Source organism: Mustelus asterias, unplaced genomic scaffold, assembly GCF_964213995.1.
Source record: "Mustelus asterias unplaced genomic scaffold, sMusAst1.hap1.1 HAP1_SCAFFOLD_675, whole genome shotgun sequence".
NCBI lineage: Eukaryota > Metazoa > Chordata > Chondrichthyes > Carcharhiniformes > Triakidae > Mustelus > Mustelus asterias.
In genome coordinates, this window is record NW_027590624.1 from 68,812 (window position 1) to 93,654 (window position 24,843).

Consider the following 24,843-nt stretch of genomic DNA (forward strand, 5'->3'; position numbering starts at 1 on the left):
ATCTACATTGGGAATGAGATTCATCAGGAATAATCTACACTGGGAATGAGTTTCATCTGGAATGAACTACTCTGGGAATGAGATACATCAACAATAAACTACACTGAGAATGAGATTCATCAGGAATAATTTGCACTGGGAATGAGACTCATCACAAATTATCTACACTGGGAATGAGATACATCAACAATAAAGGACACTGGGAAGGAGGTTCATCAGGAATAAACTACACTGGGAATGAGATTCATCAGGAATTATCTACACTGGAAATTAGGTCCATCAGGAATGAACTAAATTGGGAATGAGATTCATCAGAAATGAACTACCCTGGGAATGAGATTCATCAGGAATTATCTACACTGGGAATGAGATTCATCTGCAATTATCTGCACTGGGAATGAGATTCATCAGGAATAATCTGCACTGGGAATGAGATCCATCAGGAATTATCTACACTGGGAATGAGATTCATCAGGAATGAACTACACTGGGAATGAGATCCATCTGCAATTATCTGCACTGGGAATGAGATACATCAGGAATAATCTGCACATGAAATGAGATCCATCAGGTATAATCTACACTCGGAAGGAGATTAATCAGGAATAAATCACATTGGGAATGTTATTCATGACGAATAATGTACACTGGGAATGAGATTCATCAGGAATGAACTTCACTGGGAATGAGAATTATCAGGAATAATCTACACTGGAAATCAGATTAATAAACAGTAAACTACACTGGGAATGAGAGTCACCAGAAATAAACTACACCGGGAACGAGATTAATCAGGAATAAACTACACTGGGAATGAGAGTCACCAGAAATAAACTACACCGGGAACGAGATTAATCAGGAATAAACTACACTGGGAATGAGATTCATCAGGAATAAACTACACTGGGAATGAGAGTCACCAGAAATAAACTACACCGGGAACGAGATTAATCAGGAATAAACTACACTGGGAATGAGAGTCACCAGAAATAAACTACACCGGGAACGAGATTAATCAGGAATAAACTACACTGGGAATGAGATTCATCAGGAATAAACTACACTGGGAATGAGATTCATCAGGAATAATCTACACTGAGAATGAGATACATCGGGAATTATCTACACTGGGAATGAGATCCGTCAGGAATAAACTACACTAGGAATGGAATTCATCTGGAATAAACTACAACAGGAATGAGATTCATCAGGTAAAATCTACACTCAGAATGGGATTCATCAGGAATAAACTACAGTAGGAATGAGATTCATCAGGAATAAACTACACTGGGAATGAAATCCGTCAAGAATATACTTCACTGGGAATGAGATTCATCAGGAATAAACTACACTGGGAATGAAATCCGTCAGGAATATACTTCACTGGGAATGAGATTCATCAGGAATAAACTACACGGAGAATGCGATCCGTCAGGAATAAACTACAGTGGGAACGAAATTAATCAGCAATAAACTACGCTAGGAATGAGATTCATCGGGAAAAATCTACACTGGGAATGAGATTCATCTGGAATAAACTGCACTGAGAATGAGATTCATCAGGAATCATCTGCACTGGGAATGAGATCGGCCAGGAATAAACTACACTGGGAATGAGATTCATCAGGAATAAACGACACTGGGAATGAGATCCATCTGGAATAAACTGCACTGGGAATGAGATTCATTGGGAATAAACTGCACTGGGAATGAGATTCATCAGGAATCATCTACACTGGGAATGAGATTGGCCAGGAATAATCTACACTGGGAATGAGATACATCAGGAATAAACTACACTGGGAATGAGATTTATCGGGAATAAACTGCAGTGGGAATGAAATTCACCAGGAATTACCTACACTGGGAATGAGATTCATCAGGAAAAAGCTACAATGGAAATGATATTGAACAGGATATCCTACACGAGGAATGAGATCCATCAGGAATAATCACTTTCATTAGGAACACTGCAAGTTTACACTGCAAATCAGTTTCATCAGGAATGAACTACACTGGGAATGAGATTCATCAGGAATTAATGACTGGGAATGGGATTAATCAGGAATGAACTACACTGGGAATGGGATCCATGAGGAATAATTCACACTGGGAATGAGATTCATCTGGAATGAACTACTGGGAATGGGATTAATCAGGAATAAACAATGCTGGGAATGGTATCCGTCAGGAATAACTCATACTGGGAATGAGATTCATCAGGAATAATCTACACTGGGAATGGGTTTCATCTGGAATGAACTACTCTGGGAAAGAGGTTCATCAGGAATGAACAACTCTGGGAATGAGATACATCAACAATAAACTACACTGGGAACAAGATTCATCAGGAATAATTTGCACCGGGAATGAGATTCATCAGGAATCAACTTCACTGGGAATCAGATTAATCAGGAATCAACTTCACTGGGAATGAGATTCATAAACAATAAACTACACTGGGAACGTGACTCATCAGGAATAATCTGCACATTGGATGAGATCCATCAGGTATAATCTACACTCGGAATGAGATAAATCAGGAATAAACTATACTGGGAATGAAATTCATCAGGAATAAACTGCACTGGGAATGAAATCCATCAGGAATATACTTAACTGGGAATGAGATTCATCTGGAATAAACTACACTGAGAATGAGATTCATCAGGAATTATCTACACTGGAAATGAGATCTGTCAGGAATAAACTACACTGGGAATGAGATTCATCAGGAATAAACTACACTGGGAATGAGATTCATCAGGAATAAACTACACTGGGAATGAGATTCATCAGGAATAAACTGCACTGGGAATGAGATTCATTGGGGATAAACTGCACTGGGAATGAGATTGATCGGGAATAAACTGCAGTGGGAATGAGATTAATCAGGAATAAACTGCAGTAGGAATGAGAGTCACCAGGAATTATCAACACTGGGAATGAGATCCATCAGGAATAAACTACAATGGGAATGATATTGAACAGGAATAATCTACACGAGGAATGAGATCCACCAGGAATAATCTACACTGGGAATGTGATTCATCGGGAATAAACTGCAGTGGGGATGAGATTCACCAGTAATTATCTATACTGGGAATGAGATTCATCAGGAATTATCTGCACTGGGAATGGGATCGGCCAGGAATAAACTGCACTGGGAATGAACTTCACCAGGAAGTGTCTAAACTAGGAATAAGTTACATCCAGGAATAATCTACACTGGGGAATGAGATTCAAAAACAATAAACTACACTGGGAATGAGATTCATCAGGAATAAACTACACTGGGAATGAGATTCAAGGGGAACTATCCACACTCGGAATGAGATTCATCAGGAATAATCTGCACTGGGAATGAGATTCATCGGGAATAAACTGCAGTGGGAATGAGATTCACCAGGAATTATCTACACTGCAAATGGGATTCATCAGGAATAAGCTACAATGGGAATGATATTGAACAGGAATATCCTACACGAGGAATGAGATCCATCAGGAATAATCAGTTTCATTAGGAACACTGCAAGTTTACACTGCAAATCAGTGTAATCAGGAATGAACTACACTGGGAATGAGATTCATCAGGAATGAACTACTGGGAATGGGATTAATCAGAAATGAACAATGTTGGGAATGGTATCCATCAGGAATAATTTCACTGGGAATGAGGTTCATCAGGAATAATCTACACTGGGAATGAGTTTCATCTGGAATGAACTACTCTGGGAAAGAGGTTCTTCAAGAATGAACGACTCTGGGAATGAGATACATCAACAATCAACTACACTGGGAACAAGATTCATCAGGAATAATTTGCACCGGGAATGAGACTCATCACGAATTATCTACACTGGGAATGAGATACACCAACAATAAAGGACTGAGAGGGAGGTTCATCAGGAATAAACTACACTGGGAATGGGATTAATCAGGAATTATCTACACTGGGAATGGGATCCATCAGGAATAACCTACACTGGGAATGAGATTCATCGGGAATAAACTGCAGTCGGAATGAGAGTCACCAGGAATTGTCTACACTGGAAATGTGATCCATGAGGAATAAACTACAATGAGAATGATATTGAACAGGAATAATTTACACGAGGAATGAGATCCATCAGGAATAATCTACACTGGGAATGTGATTCATCGGGAATAAACTGCAGTGGGAATGAAATTTACCAGGAATTATCTATACTGGGAATGAAATTCATCAGGAATTATCTGCACTGGGAGTGAGATTCATCAGGAAGTATCTAAACTAGGAATGAGTTCCATCAGGAATAATCTACGCTGGGAATGATATTCAGAAACAATAAACTACACTGGGAATGAGATTCATCAGGAATAAACTACACTGGGAATGAGATTCAAGGGGAATTATCCACACTGGGAATGAGATTCATCAGGAATAATCTACACTGGGAATGAGATTCATCGGGAATAAACTGCAGTGGGAATGAGATTCACCAGGAATTATCTACACTGGGAATTAGATTAATCAGGATAAGCTACAATGGGAATGATATTTAACAGGAATATCCTACACGAGGAATGGGATCCATCAGGAATAATCAGTTCCATTAGGAACACTGCAAGTTTACACTGCAAATCAGTTTAATCAAGAATGAACTACACTGGGAATGAGATTCATCAGGAATTAACTACTGGGAATGGGATTAATCAGGAATGAACATTGCTGGGAATGGGATCCATCAGGAATAATTCACACTGGGAATGAGATTCATCAGGAATAATCTGCACTGGAAATGAGTTTCATCAGGAATGAACTACACTGGGAATGAGGTTCATCAGGAATGAACCACTGGGAATGGGATTAATCAGGAATGAACAATGCTGGGAATGGGATCAATCAGGAATAATTCACACTGGGAATGAGATTCATCAGGAATAATCTACACTGGGAATGGGATCCATCAGGAATAATTCACACTGGGAATCAGTTTCATCTGGAATGAACTACTCTGGGAAAGAGATACATCAACAATAAACTGCACTAGGAACGAGATTCATCAGGAATAATCTACACTGGGAATTAGGTCCATCAGGAATGAACTAAATTGGGAATGAGATTCACCAGGAATAAACTACACTGGGAATGAGATCCATCAGGAATAAACTACACTGGGAATGAGATTCATCTGCAATTATCTGCACTGGGAATGCGACTCATCAGGAATAATCTGCACATGGAATGAGATCCATCAGGTATAATCTACACTCGGAAGGAGATTCATCAGGAATAAATCACATTGGGAATGTTATTCATGACGAATAATGTACACTGGGAATGAGATTCATCAGGGATGAACTTCACTGGGAATGAGATTCATAACCAGTAAACTACACTGGGAATGAGAGTCACCAGGAAGAAACTACACTGGGAATTAGATTCATCCGGAAGAATCTACACCGGGAATGAGTTTCATCAGGAATAATCTACACTGGGAATGAGTTTCATCTGGAATGAACTTGGCATAAGAATGAGATTCATCAGGATTGAACTACATTGGGATTGGGGTCCATCAGGAATAAACTACACCAGGAATGAGATTCATCAGGAAAAATCTACACTGAGAATGAGATTCATCACGAATTATCTACACTGGAAATGAGATCCGTCAGGAATAAACTGCACCAGGAATGAGATTCATCAGGAAGAATCTACATTCAGAATGGGATACATCAGGAATAAACTACAGTGGGAATGAAATTCATCAGGAATAAACTACTCTGGGAATGAGATTCATCGGGATAAATCTACACCTAGAATGAGATTCATCTGGAATAAACTACACTGAGAATGAGATTCATCAGGAATTATCTACACTGGGAATGAAATCCGCCAGGAATAAACTAGACTGGGAATGAAATTCATCAGGAATAATCTACACTGGGAATGAGATTCATAAGGAATAATTTACACTGGGAATTCGATTAATCAGGAATGAAGTACACTGGGAATGTGGTTCATCAGGAATTATCTATACTGGGAATGAGACCCGTCAGGAATGCACTCCACTGGGAATGAGATCCATCAGGAATAATCTACACTTGGAATGAGATTCAGAAACAGTTAACTACACTGGGAATGAGATTCATCAGGAATAATCTACATTGGGAATGAGATTCATCAGGAAGAAACTACACTGGGAATGAAATTCATCAGGAAAAATGTAGACTGGGAATGAGTTTCATCTGGAATAATCTACACTGCGAATGAGATTCATCAGGAATTATCGACAGTGGGAATGAGATTCTTCAGGAATAATCTAAACTGGGAATGAGAGCTATCAGGAATAATCTACATTTGGAAAAAGATTCATCAGGAATAAACTACACTGGGAATGAGATCCATCAGGAATATTCTACACTGGGAATGAAATTCATCAGGAATAATTTACACTGGGAATGCGATTCATCAGGAATGAGGTACACTGGGAATGTGGTTCATCAGGAATTATCCACATTGGGAATGAGATCCGTCAGGAATAAATGAGACTGGGAATGAAATTCATCAGGAACAAACTACAGTGGGAATGAGATCCGTCAGGATTAAACTACACTGGGAATGTGATTCATCAGGAATAAACTACACTGGGAATGAGATTCATCAGGAAAAATCTACACTGGGAATGAGATTCATCAGGAATAAACTACACTGGGAATGAGTTTCATCAGGAATAATCTACACTGGGAATGAGATTCATCAGGTATAAACTACACTGGGAATGAGTTTCATCTGGAATGAACTACACTGGGAATGGGATCCATTAGGAATAAACTACACTAAGAATGAGATTCATCAGGGAAAATCCAGACTGGAAATGAGATTCATCTGGAATAATCTACACTGAGAATTAGATTCATCAGGAATTATCTAGACTGGGAATGAGATCCGTCAGGAGTAAACTTCACTGGGAATGAGAGTCATCAGGAATAAACTACACTGGGAATGTGATTCATCAGGAATAAACTACGCTGGGAATGAGATACATCAGGAATAAACTACACTGAGAATGAGATTCATCAGGAATTATCTACACTGGGAATGAGATCCGTCAGGAATAAACTACAGTGGGACTGAGATTCATCAGGAATAAACTACTCTGGGAATGAGATTCATCAGGAATGATCTACATTGGGAATGAGATACGTCAGGAATAAACTACACTGGGAATGAGATTCATCATGAATAAACGACACTAGGAATGAGATTCATCAGGAAAAATCTACACTGGGAATGAAAATCATCAGGAATTATCTACACTGGGAGTGAGATCTGTCAGGAATAAACTACACTGGGAATTAGATTCATCAGGAATAAACTACACTGGGATTGAGATTCATCAGGAATAATCTACACTGGGAATGAGGTTAAGAACAAAGAACAAAAGAACAAAGAACAATACAGCACAGGAACAGGCCCTTCGGCCCTCCAAGCCCGCGCCGCTCCCTGGTCCAATCGAGACCATTCGTTTGTATCCCTCCATTCCCACTCCATTCATGTGGCTATCTAGATAAGTCTTAAACTTTCCCAGGGTGTCCGCCTCCACCACCTTGCCCGGCAGCGCATTCCAGGCCCCCACCACCCTCTGTGTAAAATACGTCCTTCTGATATCTGTGTTAAACCTCCCCCCCCTCATCTTGAACCTATGACCCCTGATGAACGCCACCACCGATCTGGGAAAAAGCTTCCCACCGTTCACCCTATCTATGCCTTTCATAATTTTATACACCTCTATTAGGTCACCCCTCATCGTCCGTCTTTCCAGTGAGAACAACCCCAGTTTACCCAATCTCTCCTCACAACTAAGCCCTTCCATACCAGGCAACATCCTGGTAAACCTCCTCTGTACTCTCTCCAAAGCCTCCACGTCCTTCTGGTAGTGTGGCGACCAGAACTGGACGCAGTATTCCAAATGCGGCCGAACCAACGTTCTATACATCTGCAACATCAGACCCCAACTTTTATACTCTATGCCCCGTCCTATAAAGGCAAGCATGCCATATGCCTTCTTCACCACCTTCTCCACCTGTGACGTCACCTTCAAAGATCTGTGGACTTGCACACCCAGGTCCCTCTGCGTCTCTACACCCTTTATGGTTCTTCCATTTATCGTGTAGCTCCTCCCTACATTATTCCCACCAAAATGCATCACTTCGCATTTATCTGGATTGAACTCCATCTGCCATTTCTTTGCCAAATTTCCAGCCTATCTATATCCTTCTGTAGCCCCTGACAATGTTCCTCACTATCTGCAAGTCCAGCCATTTTCGTGTCATCCGCAAACTTACTGATCACCCCAGTTACACCTTCTTCCAGATCGTTTATCTAAATCACGAACAGCAGAGGTCCCAATACAGAGCCCTGCGGAACACCACTAGTCACAGGCATCCAGCCGGAAAAAGACCCTTCCACTACCACCCTTGGTCTTCTGTGACCAAGCCAGTTCTCCACCCATCGAGCCACCTCCCCCTTTATCCCATGAGATCCAACCTTTTGCACCAACTTACCATGAGGGACTTTGTCAAACGCTTTACTAAAGTCCATATAGATGACATCCACGGCCCTTCCCTCGTCAACCATTCTAGTCACTTCTTCAAAAAACTCCACCGGGTTAGTGAGGCATGACCTCCCTCTCACAAAACCATTCTGACTATCGTTAATGAGTTTATTCCTTTCTAAATGCGCATACATCCTATCTCTAAGAATCCTCTCCAACAACTTCCCCACCACGGACGTCAAGCTCACCGGCCTATAATTTCCTGGGTTATCCTTCCTACCCTTCTTAAATAACGGGACCACATTAGCTATCCTCCAGTCCTCTGGGACCTCACCTGTGTCCAGTGACGAGACAAAGATTTGCGTCAGAGGCGATTTCATCTCTCGTCTCCCTGAGCAGCCTGGGATAGATTCCATCAGGCCCTGGGGATTTGTCAGTCTTTATATTCCCTAAAAAGCCGAACACTTCCTCCCTTGCAATGGAGATTTTCTCTAACGGGTCAACACTCCTCTCTGAGACACTCCCAGTCAACACATCCCTCTCCTTTGTGAATACCGACGCAAAGTATTCATTTAGGATCTCCCCTACTTCTTTGGGCTCTAAGCATAATTCCCCACTTTTGTCCCTGAGAGGTCCAATTTTTTCCCTGACAACCCTTTTGTTCCTAACATATGAATAAAATGCCTTGGGATGCTCCTTAATCCTGTTTGCCAAGGACATTTCGTGACCCCTTTTTGCCCTTCTAATTCCTCGTTTGAGTTCTTTCCTACTTTCTTTGTATTCCTCCAGAGCTCCCTCTGTTTTTAGCTGCCTGGACCTAACGTACGCCACTCTTTTCTTTTTGACCAATCCCTCAATTTCCCTGGTCATCCACGGTTCTCGAATCCTACCCATCCTATCCTTTTTTACAGGCACATGCCTATCCTGCAGCCCTAACAACTGTTCCTTAAAAGACTCTCACATGCCAGATGTGGATTTACCCTCAAACAGCCTCTCCCAATCAACAGCTGCCAATTTCTGCCTAATCCCATTAAAGTTAGCCTTCCCCCAATGCAACACCTTACCCTTGGGACACCACTCATCCTTTTCCATCACTATCCTAAAGCTAACAGAATTGTGGTCACTATTTGCCACATGTTCCCCGACCGAAACTTTGAAGACCTGACCGGGCTCATTCCCCAGTACTAGGTCCAGTATAGCCCCCTCTCTAGTCAGGCTATCTCCATATTGTTCCAAAGAACCTTCCTGTACGCATTTTACAAATTCCTCCCCATTCAGATTCCCAGCCCTACGCGATTTCCAGTCTATACCAGGGAAATTGAAGTCTCCCACTACAACAACCCTATTTTTCCTGCACCTATCCATTATCTCCTGACATCTCCTGGCACGGTAGCACAGTGGTTAGCACTGCTGCTTCACAGCTCCAGGGTCCTGGGTTCGATTCCCGGCTCGGGTCACTGTCTGTGTGGAGTTTGCACATTCTCCTCGTGTCTGCGTGGGTTTCCTCCGGGTGCTCCGGTTTCCTCCCACAGTCCAAAGATGTGCAGGTTAGGTTGATTGGCCAGGTTAAAAAAATTGCCCCTTAGAGTCCTGGGATGCGTAGGTTAGAGGGATTAGCGGGTAAAATATGTGGGGGTAGGGCCTGGGTGGGATTGTGGTTGGTGCAGACTCGATGGGCCGAATGGCCTCCTTCTACACTGTAGGGTTTCTATGATTCTATGACTCTATATCCGTCCTTCCACTTCCCTTGGGCTGTTGGGGGGCCTGTAGTATATCCCCAACATAGTGACTGCACCCTTCCTGTTTCTGAGCTCCACCCACAGTGACTCGTTACACGACCCCTCTGAATTGTCCTCCCTCTGCACTGCTGTAATATGCTCTCTAACTAATACTGCTACTCCCCCACCTCTTTTGGCCCCTCCTCTGTCTCGCCTAAAACACTTGTACCCCGGAATATTCAGCTGCCAGTCCTGTCCCTCTTTCAACCAAGTCTCTGTCACCGCAACCACATCCAAATTCCTCGTAAGCATTAGAACAAAGAACAAAGAACAGTACAGCACAGGAAACAGGCCCTTCGGCCCTCCAAGCCTGTGCCGCTCCTTGGTCCAACTAGACCAATCGTTTGTATCCCTCCATTCCCAGGCTGCTCATGTGACTATCCAGGTAAGTCTTAAACAATGTCAGCGTGCCTGCCTCCACCACCCTACTTGGCAGCGCATTCCAGGCCCCCACCACCCTCTGTGTAAAAAACGTCCCTCTGATATCTGAGTTATACTTCGCCCCTCTCACCTTGAGCCCATGACCCCTCGTGATCGTCACCTCCGACCTGGGAAAAAGCTTCCCACTGTTCACCCTATCTATACCCTTCATAATCTTGTACACCTCTATTAGATTCCCCTCATTCTCCGTCTTTCCAGGGAGAACAACCCCAGTTTACCCAATCTCTCCTCATAGCTAAGACCCTCCATACCAGGCAACATCCTGGTAAACCTTCTCTGCACTCTCTCTAAAGCCTCCACGTCCTTCTGGTAGTGTGGCGACCAGAACTGGACGCAGTACTCCAAATGTGGCCTAACCAGCGTTCTATACAGCTGCATCATCAGACTCCAGCTTTTATACTCTATACCCCGTCCTATAAAGGCAAGCATACCATATGCCTTCTTCACCACCTTCTCCACCTGTGTTGCCACCTTCAAGGATTTGTGGACTTGCACACCTAGGTCCCTCTGTGTTTCTATACTCCTGATGACTCTGCCATTTATTGTATAACTCCTCCCTACATTATTTCTTCCACAATGCATCACTTCGCATTTATCCGGATTAAACTCCATCTGCCACCTCTCCGCCCAATTTTCCAGCCTATCTATATCCTGCTGTATTGCCCGACAATGCTCTTCGCTATCCGCAAGTCCAGCCATCTTCGTGTCATCCGCAAACTTGCTGATTACACCAGTTACACCTTCTTCCAAATCATTTATATATATCACAAATAGCAGAGGTCCCAGTACAGAGCCCTGCGGAACACCACTGGTCACAGACCTCCAGCCGGAAAAAGACCCTTCGACCACTACCCTCTGTCTCCTATGGCCAAGCCAGTTCTCCACCCATCTAGCCACTTCTCCTTGTATCCCATGAGCCTTAACCTTCTTAACCAACCTGCCATGTGGGACTTTGTCAAATGCCTTACTGAAATCCATATAGACGACATCCACGGCCCTTCCTTCATCAACCGTTTTTGTCACTTCCTCAAAAAACTCCACCAAATTTGTAAGGCACGACCTCCCTCTTACAAAACCATGCTGTCTGTCACTAATGAGATTGTTCCGTTCTAAATGCACATACATCCTGTCTCTAAGAATCCTCTCCAACAACTTCCCTACCACGGACGTCAAGCTCACCAGCCTATAATTTCCTGGGTTATCCCTGCTACCCTTCTTAAACAACGGGACCACATTCGCTATCCTCCAATCCTCAGGGACCTCACCCGTGTCCAAAGAAGCGACAAAGATTTCCGTCAGAGGCCCAGCAATTTCATCTCTCGTCTCCCTGAGCAGTCGAGGATAGATGCCATCAGGCCCTGGGGCTTTGTCAGTTTTAATGTTCCCTAAAAAACCTAACACTTCCTCTCTTGCAATGGAGATTTTCTCTAACGGGTCAACACCTCCCTCCGAGACACTCCCGGTTAACACGCCCCTCTCCTTCGTGAATACCGATGCAAAGTATTCATTTAGGAACTCCCCTATTCCCTTGGGTTCTAAGCATAATTCCCCTCCTTTGTCCCTGAGAGGTCCGATTTTCTCCCTGACAACTCTTTTGTTCCTAATGTATGAATAGAAAGCCTTAGGATTCTCCTTAATCCTGCCTGCCAAGAACATCTCGTGACCTCTTTTTGCCCTTCTAACTCCCCGTTTGAGTTCTTTCCTACTCTCTCTGTATTCCTCCAGAGCTCCATCTGTTTTCAGTTGCCTGGACTTAACGTACGCCTCTCTTTTCTTTTTGATCAGATCCTCAATTTCCCTGGTTATCCACGGCTCTCGAATCCTACCTTTCCTATCTTTCCTTTTTACAGGCACATGCCTATCCTGCAGCCTTATCAATAGTTCCTTAAAAGACTCCCACATGCCAGACGTGGACTTACCCTCGAACATCCTCTCCCAATCAACATCCACCAATTCCTGCCTAATCCGGCTATAGTTAGCCTTCCCCCAATTTAGCACTCTGCCCGTAGGACAGCACTCATCCTTGTCCATTACTATCCTAAAGTTAACAGAGTTGTGGTCACTATTTGCCACATGTTCTCCTACCGAAACTTTGACGACCTGAACTAGGTCCAGTATAGCCCCCTCTCTAGTCGGGCTATCTACATACTGTTCCAAAGAACCTTCCAGTACGCATTTTACAAATTCCTCCCCGTCCGGACCCCCAGCCCTAAGCACTTTCCAGTCTGTGCCAGGGAAATTAAAGTCCCCCACTACAACAACCCTATTAAGGCCCTAAGTTCATCTGTCTTACCTGCTACACTCCTTGCATTGAAGTATAAGCACTCCAGACCTCCAGGCCCAGTGAGGTCATCCTCCCCCAGAGTGCTCTTCTTCTTTGCCAGCCTTGTCCTGGCCCCAAGCTCGTCCCCAGCCTCTACACTTGTAGACCTAATTTTTTGATCCCCACCCCCCTGCCATATTAGTTTAAACCCACCCGAACTGCACTAGCAAAACTCCCAGCCAGGATATTCGTGCCCTTCCAATTTAGTTGTGACCCGTCCTTCTACAGGTGCCCTCCTCTCTTGAAAACTTCCCAGTGATCCAGGAATATGAAGCCCTCCCTCCTGGACCAGTCCTTTAGCCAAGCGTTCAATTGTACTATCTCCCTATTCCTAGCCTCACTGGCCCTAGGCATTGGGAGCAGCCCAGAGATTGCCACCCTGGAGGCCCTACTTTTTAGCCTATTTCCCAACTCCCTGAATTGCTCTCGTAGGATCCCCCTGCTCTTCCTATCTACGTCATTTGCACCAATGTGTACAATGACATCTGTTTCTTTATCCTCCCCTTTTAATATGCCCCCTATCCGCTGGGAGACATCCAGTACCCCAGCACCAGGTAGGCAGACTACCATCCTGGAGTCCTGTTCGCACCCACAGAATTGCCTGTCCGTGCCTCTAACCGACGCGTCCCCCACCACTATTGCTCTCCTAATCCCTCTCTTTCCTTTCCGGACCACAGAGCCTGACTGTGTGCCAGTGACCTGGTCACTGTGGCTTACCCCTGGAGAGTCATCCTCCTCCACACTATCCAAAACAATATACCTGTTTTGGAGTGGGACAACCACAGGTGACCCCACCACTAATTGCTCACTCCCCTCCCCTCTCACACCTGTCGCCACTGGAATTCTCTCTGGTATTACCAGTGACCTCCTAACTGTGACCCACGTGTCTTCCCCCTGAGGCCCCGGTGTAACTACTTGCCTATAACTCATGTCTATTTGTCTCTCATTCTCCCTGACTACACTAAGGTCATCAAGCCACTGCTCATCAGGAATGAACTACTGGGAATGGGATTAACCAGGAATGAACAGAGCTGGGAATGGCATCTGCCAGGAATAAACTACACTAGGAATGAGATTCATCACGAATTATCTACACTGGGAATGAGATCCATCAGGAATAAACTACACTGGGAATGAGATTCACCAGGAATTGTCTATACTGGGAATGAGAGTCATCAGGAATAAACTACACTGGGAATGAGATACGTCAGGAATAAACCACACTGGGAATGAGATTCATCATGAATAATCTACACTGGGAATGAGATTAATCAGGAAAAATCTACACTGAGAATTAGATTAATCAGGAATAATCTACACTGGGAATGAGAGTCATCAGGAATAAACTACAATAGGAATGATAGTGAGCAGGAGTAACTACACTGGGAATGAGATTCATCAGGAATAAACTACACTGGGAATGAGATTCATCAGGAATAAACTACAATAGGAATGATAGTGAGCAGGAGTAACTACACTGGGAATGAGATTCATCAGGAATAAACTACACTGGGAATGAGATTCATCAGGAATAATCTACACTGGGAATGAGTTTCATCTGGAATGAACTACGCATAAAAATGAGATTCATCAGGAATAAACTACACTTGGAATGAGATTCATCAGGAAAAATCTAGACTGGGAATGAGATTCACATGGAATAAACTACACTGGAAATGAGATCCGTCAGGAATAAACTATACTGGGAATGTGATTCATCAGGAATTATCTACACTGAGAATGGAATCCATCAGGAATAAGCTACACTAGGAATGAGATTCATCAGGAATAAGCTACACTAGGAATGAGATTCATCAGTAATATTCTGCACTGGGAATCAGATTCATCTGGAATAAACCACACTGGGAATGAGATTCACCAGGAATATTCTGCTCTGGAAATGAGATCGACCAGAAGTAATCTACACTTGGAATTAGATTCATCAGGAATAAACTCCAATGGCATTTGGATTCATCAGGAATAATCTACACTGGAATGGGATTAATCCATAATAAAGCACACTGGGAATGAGATTCATCAGGAATATTCTGCCCTGGGAATGAGATTCATCAGGAATAAACTACACTGGGAATGACATTCATCAGGAATAAACTACACTGGGAATGACATTCATCAGGAATAATTTACACTGGGAATGAAATCCGTCAGGAATAATCTACACTGCGAATGAGATTCGTCAGGAATAAACTACACTGGAAATTAGGTTCATCAGGAATAAACTACACTGGAAATGAGATTCATCAGGAATAAACTACACTGGGAATGAGATTCATCAGTAATATTCTGCACTGGGAATGAGATTTATGTGGAATAAACCACACTGGGAATGAGATTCAGCAGAAATATTCTGCTCTGGGAATGAGATCCACCAGGAGTAATCTACACTTGGAATGAAATTCATCAGGAATAAACTCCAATGGCACTTGGATTCATCAGGAATGATCTACACTGGGAATGAGATTAATCAGGAATAAACTACACTGGGAATGACATTCGTCAGGAATAATCTACACTGGGAATGAGATTCATCAGGAATATTCTGCTCTGGGAATGAGATTCATCAGGAATAAACTACACTTGGAAGGATATGGAACAGGAATAAACTAAAATGGGAATGAGATGCATCAGGCATGGACTGCACTGGGAATGAGATTCATCAGGAATAATCTACATTGGGAATGAGATTAATCAGCAATAATCTACACTGGGAATGTCATTCATCGGTAATAAACTACACTGGGAATGAGATTAATCAGGAATAAACCACACTGGTTTACTGGGGGCGGCATGGTAGCACAGTGGTTAGCACTGCTGCTTCACAGCTCCAGGGTCCCGGGTTCGATTCCCGGCTCGGGTCACTGTCTGTGTGGAGTTTGCACATTCTCCTCGTGTCTGCGTGGGTTTCCTCCGGGTGCTCCGGTTTCCTCCCACAGTCCAAAGATGTGCGGGTTAGGTTGATTGGCCAGGTTAAAAATTGCCCCTTAGAGTCCTGAGATGCGTAGGTTAGAGGGATTAGCAGGTAAATATGTGGGGGTAGGGCCTGGGTGGGATTGTGGTCGGTGCAGACTTGATGGGCCGAATGGCCTCCTTCTGCACTGTAGGGTTTCTATGATGATTTTATGAAACTGCACTGGGAATGGGATTCATCAGCAATAATCTACAGTGGGAATGTGATTCATTAGGAATATACTACTGTGGCAATGAGCATCATCAGGAATAATCTACACTGGGAATGTGATTCATCGGGAATAATCTACACTGGGAATGTGATTCATTGGGAATAATCTTCACTGGGAATGAGATTCATCAGGAATAATCTTCACTGGGAATGAGGTTCATCTGGAGTAAACTAAACTAGGAAAGAGATCCATCAGGAATAAACTTCACTGGGAATGATATTGAACAGGTATAAACTAAAGTGGGAATGTGATTCATCAGGAAAAAGCTACACTCGGAATGAGAGTCATCAGGAATAATCTACACTTGGAATGAGATTTATCTGGAATAAACTAAACTGGGAATGATTTTCATTAGGGATAAACTACACTGGGAATGAGATTCATCAGGAATAATCTACACTGCGAATGAGATTAATCAAAAATAAACTACACTGGGAATGAGATTGATCAGGAATAAACTACACTGGGAATGAGATTCATCTGGATTAATCCACACTGGGAATGAGATTCATCAGAAATAATCGACACTGGGAATGAGATTCCTCAGGAATAAACTACAGTGGGAATGAGATTCACCAGGAAGTATCTAACCTGGGGATGGGATTCATCACGAATAATCCACACTGGGAATGGGATTCATCAGGAATAAACTACACTGGGAAAGAGATACATCAGGTATAATTTACACTGGGAATGAGGTCCATCAGGAATGGTCTACACTGGAAATGAGATTAATCAGGAATAACATGCACTGGGAAGAGATTCGACTGGAATAAATACAGTGGGAATGAAATTCATTGGGAATAATATTCGCTGGGAAAGAGACTCCTCAGGAATAATCTACACTGGGGATGGGACTCATCACAAATAATCCACACTGGGAATGGGATTCATCAGGAATAAACACTGCGAATGATAATCATCAGGGATGAATTACCCAGGGAATGAGTTTCATCGGGAATTATCTACAGTGGGAATTAGAATAATGAGTTAAAAACTGCACTGGAAATGAGATTAATCGGGAACAATCTCTACTGGGAATGAGATTAATCAGGAATAATCTACACTGGGAATGTGATTCATCAGGAATAAACTACACTGGGATTGAGCTCCATCAGGAATAATCTACACTGGGAATGAGATTCATCAGGAATAGTATATACTGGGAATGAGATTAATCAGGAATATACTTCACTGGGAATGAAATTCATCAGGAATAGTATACACTGGGAAAGAGACTCCTCAGGAATAATCTACACTGGGAATGTGATCCATCAGGAATAAACTTCACTGGGAATGAAATTCATCAGGAATAATCTACACTGGGAGTGTGTTTCATCGGGAATAATCTAGACTTGGAATGAGATTCATCAGGAATAATCTACACTGGGAATGAAATTAATCAGGAATAAACTACACTGGGAATGAGATTCATTGGGGGGAATTTTTATGCTCTCGTTTTGTGGCTGGAAAATGTCAGAAAACCAAGCGTGGCTAGCGGGAATGGGATCCATTTTCACGCCCATTCTCATCTTCCCCTAGCTGAACATTTTGCACATGTGCGCCAGCGTGTATGACTGCTTCATATTGAGGAGTTCTGATATCTCGGAGGTCTTTGAGGAGGAGCCCAGGGTGCAGGGATGTCTCATGGTGGACATGGGTTTCCTGCTATGGACTTGGATGATGACGCCTGTGCAGGGGCCTGAGGCTGATACGGAGACCCAATACAATGAGGCCCACATTGCCACTTGTTCAATAGTGGAGCAGTGCATTGGGCTCCTCAAGATGCTGTTCAGGTGCCTGGCAATGCCCTCCAATATAGCCGCCTGATATTGTCCCACATTGTGGTGGTGTGCTGTGCCCTACACAACTTGGCGCATTACCGAGGAGACCTTCTTGAGGGGGAGGACATGGAGGCCAACCAGCAGGAGGAGGGGGAGGAGGAGGAAGAACAGTAACACCACCCAGGCGCTGGAGGGCTGGCACCAGCCGAGGTCAGGCATGTGAGGGCCGCGAGGGAAACCCTGATCAACACTCGCTTTGGGCAATAGGAGCCTGTGTTGCCTCTCCTGGATTCCCTTCTTCTGCCACACTCGCCCCCTCCCCACCCCCCCCACCTCCACCCATCCTCCTTGGAGTCCTGCAATCTCCTGCAACATTGTAACACCAGAGTGGTTGGCCTGGGTATGATACGCTGTGTTAGCGAGTTCCTGTGGCAGGCAGGAGGGTGACGATGACTTGCTGAGCATCATTGTGATGATGCTCTGGTGCAAAGTAGTCTGATTCCTACCTGTGCTCCCTACGCATGCTGGCTCCTGGGCCCACGTCCGGGTAGTGGGTAAGGGAGCTGAAACTCCCATACAGGGCCCCAAGGCGGGTGGGGTGGGGGAGGCGAGGGAATCTCCCGTGGGCTCTGGGGATGCCATGGCAGATGCTGTAAGTCGCTGCCAATGCATACCACCCACTGTAGCCAGGGATTTCTTTGAACGCCTTCATTTTCTCAGTGACACAGCCTTGAAGGGCCTCCCCCACTGACATCAACATGAAGGGTCCCTCCGTAAGGGCAAGAACATTCCTGTTAGAGGCAAGTCTGAGACAAATTAGTCACAGGTGGGTGGTGAAATAACATTTATTGGTGACAATGAAAGTGTCTTCTTGATAAGTGATAATAGGCCTGATTTTACCATTTTGAGTCGAAGTGCCGAATCTGGGCGTCAAAAATCCTCTTCCCAGCGCGCCCCTACGCGTTTTGCCGGCTCCGGCCCGATCCGCGCTGTGGGCGGGGCTTAGCGCTGGCGGACCGATCGGAGCTCTGAACTGCGCATGCGCAGTTCGAAAAACATCTGACAGAGCGCGCCCGGGAGCGAAAGGAAAAAAAAGCAGAAAGCGGAGAGCGGCTCTCTGACGGTCATCCTCTGGTCGGGGCTGGGTGGGAGGAGGAGGGGGGGGGGGGGGGGGGCGCGGCGGGGTGGAAGGGGGCGGTACCCAGATCATCCTCTGGGGGGGGTGTGTCCGCTGCCAGTCTGCGGCCAATCCCTCCTGCCGGAGTGGACGTGCGGCCATGCCATCCCACAGAACCTTCAGGATGAAGCGATTCCTCGCTAAGAAGATGAAGCAGAACCGGCCGATTCCACAGTGGATCCGCATGAAAACCAGCTACAAGATCAGTACAAGTCCAAGAGGAGACACTGGAGAAGGACCAAGCTGGGCCTGTAAAGGGAGACACCATCACTGGTACACTACCAACCAGAGATTACTCTTCCCTGCAGGGGCAAGAGAGCGGGAGAGATGGCTGTGGCTAGTGGTTTTTGCTCCCAAATAAACCTGTTGGACTTTAACCTGGTGTTGTGAGACTTCTTACTGTGCTTACCCCAGTCCAACGCCGCCATCTCCACATGTTCAATACAGTGTCACAGGGGTCAGCATTGGGACCCTTACTTTTCCTGAGATATGTTAATGATCTAATCTCGACAATTTCAAAGTCTGCGGATGACATAGACCTTGGAAGTATTGTGAACAGTGAGGAGAACAGTGGAAAACTTCAAAAGGACGTGGAGAAGTTGGTGGAGTGGGCAGATGGGTGGCAGATGAATCAAACGGCACGGTAGCACAGTGGTTAGCACGACTGCTTCACAGCTCCAACGACCTGGGTTCGATTCCCGGCTCGGGTCACCGTCTGCGTGGAGTTTGCACATTCTCCTCGTGTCTGCGTGGGTTTCCACCGGGTGCTCCGGTTTCCTCCCACAGTCCAAAGATGTGCGGGTTAGGTTGATTGGCTATGCTAAAAAATTGCCCCTTAGTGTCCTGAGATGCGTAGGTTAGAGGGATTAGCGGGTAAATGTGTAGGGATATGGGGGTAGGGCCTGGGTGGGATTGTGGCTGGTGCAGACTCGATGGGCCGAATGGCCTCTTTCTGCACTGTAGCGTTTCTATGATTCTATCAGATGAAGTTCAATGCGGAGAAGGGTGAGGTGATGCATTTTCGTAGGAAGAACAGGGACAGATGATATAAAGTAAGGGGTACAATTCTAAATAGGGTGTAGGAGCAGAGGGAGCTGGGCATCTCTGTAAATAAGTCATTGAAGGTGGCAGGACAGGTGGAGAGAGCAGTTAATAAAGCATATCGTATCCTGGGCTTTATTAACAGGGGCACAGAGTACAAGAGCAAGGAGATTATGCTGAACTTATACAATTATATAACTGAACTTATACAGTTATACAAGACACTAGCTCGACCACAGCTAGAATATTGTGCACTGTTCTGGGCGCCGCACTATAGCAAGGATGTGAACGCATTGGAGTGAGTGCGGAAGAGGTTCACAAGAATGATTCCATAGAATCATAGAAACCCTACAGTACAGAAAGAGGCCATTCGGCCCATCGAGTCTGCACCGACCACAATCCCACCCAGGCCCTACCCCCATATCCCTACATATTTGCCACTAATCCCTCTACCTACGCATCTCAGGGCACGAAGGGCAATTTTTTAGCATGGCCAATCAACCTAACCCGCACATCTTTGGACTGTGGGAGGAAACCGGAGCACCCGGAGGAAGCCCACACAGACACGAGGAGAATGTGCAAACTCCACACAGACAGTGACCCAAGCCAGGAATCGAACCCAGGTCCCTGGAGCTGTGAAGCAGCAGTGCTAGCCGCTGTGTACCGTGCCGCTCCAGGGATGAGAAACTTCGGTTCGGAGGATAGATTTGGAGAGGTTTGGGCTGTTCTCCTTGGAGAGGAGAAGGCTAAGAGGAGACTTGATAGAGATATTCAAAATCATGAGGGGCGGATGGACAGAGTAGAGAGAGAAACGGTTCCACCGCGTAAAAGGATCGGGAACGAGAGGGACACAGATTGAAAGCGATTTGCAAAAGCAGCAAATGCGATGTGAGGAAAAACCTTCTCCACACAGCGAGTGGTTCAGGGTCTGGAACGTTCTGCCTGGGAGTGTGGCGGAGGCAGATTCGATTGAGGCGTCCAAGAGGGCGTTAGATAATTATTTGAATAGAAACAACGTGCAGGGGGTTATGGGGAAAAGGTAGGGGAATGGCACTAGCTCATGATGCCCATTGGGAGGGCCAGTGCAGACGCAATGGGCCGAGCGGCCTCCTTCTGGGCAGTGGTGATTCTGTGACTGCGTATCAATCCCTCTTTGGATGAAGTGGCAGCGAGAGGGGGGGGAATTCCACAGTCAAACAGAGAGAGTCAGATGTGACAGAGTGGGGGAGGAGGCCTCAGTGTTCAGAATGTGTGAGGGTGCCCAATCCTCCACCTTTACCCCATTCCCTGCTTCTGCCACTTTGGAGGTTTTGTTTCGATTCTTTGCTGAGACGCTGCAGAGTGATGATGCATTTGGAGGAGTGAGCTCTATAGAAGCTCACTGTCAGGGGGAGTTGAGAAATCATTACTGCCGACGCAGTCATAAAACCGCAATGATTCAGCTGCAAGGGTGCATATTAATTCCTCTCGCTCACAGTCACAGGAACCCGTCCAAGTCACCCGTCACATCCCTGCTCCATCCCCCTATCTCAAAGAGACGCTGTGGGAATCCTCCACATGCCCGCCTTTGATTAACATCACAATCCTTCAGCACCTCAGCAAGATCCCTCAGCACTGACGCTCCCAGAGTGCGGCACTCCCTCAGCACTGACCCTCCCACAGTGCGGCGCTCCCTCAGCACTGACCCTCCCACAGTGCGGCGTTCCCTCAGCACTGACCCTCCCACAGTGCGGCACTCCCTCAGCACTGACCCTCCCACAGTGCGGCGCTCCCTCAGCACTGACCCTCCGACAGTGCGGCGCTCCCTCAGCACTGACCCTCCCACAGTGCGGCGCTCCCTCAGCACTGACCCTCCGACAGTGCGGCGCTCCCTCAGCACTGACCCTCCGACAGTGCGGCGCACCCTCAGCACTGACTCTCCCACAGTGCGGCGCTCCCTCAGCACTGACCCTCCCACAGTGCGGCGCTCCCTCAGCACTGACCCTCCCACAGTGCGGCGCTCCCTCAGCACTGACCATCCGACAGTGCGGCGCTCTCTCAGCACTGACCCTCCCACAGTGCGGCGCTCCCTCAGCACTGACCCTCCCATAGTGCGGCGCTCCCTCAGCACTGACCATCCGACAGTGCGGCGCTCCCTCAGCACTGACCCTCCCACAGTGCGGCGCTCCCTCAGCACTGACCCTCCCACAGTGCGGCGCTCCCTCGGCACTGACCCTCCCACAGTGCGGCACTGCCTCAGCACTGACCCTCCCACAGTGCGGCGCACCCTCAACACTGACCCCCTCACAGTGCGGTGCCCCCTCAGCACTGACCCTCCCACAGTGTGGCGCTCCCTCGGCACTGACCCTCCCACTGTGTGGCGCTCCCTCAGCACTGACCCTCCCACCGTGCAGCGCTCCCTCAGCACTGACCCTCCCACAGTGCAGCACTGCCTCAGCACTGACCCTCCCACAGTGCGGCGCTCCCTCAGCACTGACCCTCCAACCTTGCAGCGCACCCTCGGCACTGACCCTCCCACAGTGCGGCACTGCCTCAGCACTGACCCTCCCATCAGTGCGGCGCTCCCTCAGCACTGACCCTCCCACAGTGCGGCGCCTCCTCAGCACTGACCCTCCCACAGTGCGGCGCTCCCTCAGCACTGACCTTCCCACAGTGCGGCGCCCCCTCAGCACTGACCCTCCCACAGTGCGGCGCTCCCTCAGCACTGACCCTCCCACAGTGCGGCACTCCCTCAGCACTGACCATCCAACATTGCGGCGCTCTCTCAGCACTGACCTTCCCACAGTGTGGCGTTCCCTGAAAATAGAGTGTCCGACAGTGCGGAACCTGTATCGGTTACATTTGGTCCTCTCCCGCTCTGTGATGTCCCAGTCACAACTCAGACAGGGCCAGTTTTGGAGGAATTGCTCCATCTAGTTGAGCAGGCCGCAGGCTTGGTTGGTGTAGTACATGCCCGGATTATGGTTGGGGTAGTACATGTCTGGATTATGGTTGGTGTAGTACATGTCCGGATTATGGTTGGCGTAGTACATGTCCGGATTATGGTTGGGGTAGTACATGTCTGGATTATGGTTGGTGTAGTACATGTCCGGATTATGGTTGGGGTAGTACATGTCCGGATTATGGTTGGGGTAGTACATGTCCGGATTATGGTTGGGGTAGTACATGTCTGGATTATGGTTGGTGTAGTACATGTCCGGATTATGGTTGGCGTAGTACATGTCCGGATTATGGTTGGTGTAGTACATGCCCGGATTATGGTTGGTGTAGTACATGTCCGGATTATGGTTGGCGTAGTACATGTCCGGATTATGGTTGGTGTAGTACATGCCCGGATTATGGTTGGTGTAGTACATGTCCGGATTATGGTTGGCGTAGTACATGTCCGGATTATGGTTGGTGTAGTACATGTCCGGATTATGGTTGGTGTAGTACATGTCCGGATTATGGTTGGTGTAGTACATGTCTGGATTATGGTTGGTGTAGTACATGCCCGGATTATGGTTGGCGTAGTACATGTTCGGATTATGGTTGGTGTAGTACATGTCTGGATTATGGTTGGTGTAGTACATGTCCGGATTATGGTTGGTGTAGTACATGTCCGGATTATGGTTGGCGTAGTACATGTCCGGATTATGGTTGGGGTAGTACATGTCTGGATTATGGTTGGTGTAGTACATGTCTGGATTATGGTTGGTGTAGTACATGTCCGGATTATGGTTGGCGTAGTACATGTCCGGATTATGGTTGGTGTAGTACATGTCCGGATTATGGTTGGCGTAGTACATGTCCGGATTATGGTTGGTGTAGTACATGCCCGGATTATGGTTGGTGTAGTACATGTCCGGATTATGGTTGGCGTAGTACATGTCCGGATTATGGTTGGTGTAGTACATGTCCGGATTATGGTTGGTGTAGTACATGTCCGGATTATGGTTGGTGTAGTACATGTCCGGATCATGGTTGGTGTAGTACATGTCTGGATTATGGTTGGGGTAGTACATGTCCGGATTATGGTTGGTGTAGTACATGTCCGGATTATGGTTGGTGTAGTACATGTCCGGATTATGGTTGGTGTAGTACATGTCCGGATCATGGTTGGTGTAGTACATGTCTGGATTATGGTTGGGGTAGTACATGTCCGGATTATGGTTGGTGTAGTACATGTCCGGATTATGGTTGGTGTAGTACATGTCCGGATTATGGTTGGCGTAGTACATGTCCGGATTATGGTTGGGGTAGTACATGTCCGGATTATGGTTGGTGTAGTACATGTCCGGATTATGGTGGGTGTAGTACATGTCCGGATTATGGTTGGGGTAGTACATGTCTGGATTATGGTTGGGGTAGTACATGTCTGGATTATGGTTGGGGTAGTACATGCCCGGATTATGGTTGGTGTAGTACATGTCCGGATTATGGTTGGGGTAGTACATGCCCGGATTATGGTTGGTGTAGTACATGTCCGGATTATGGTTGGTGTAGTACATGTCTGGATTATGGTTGGTGTAGTACATGTCCGGATTATGGTTGGTGTAGTACATGTCCGGATTATGGTT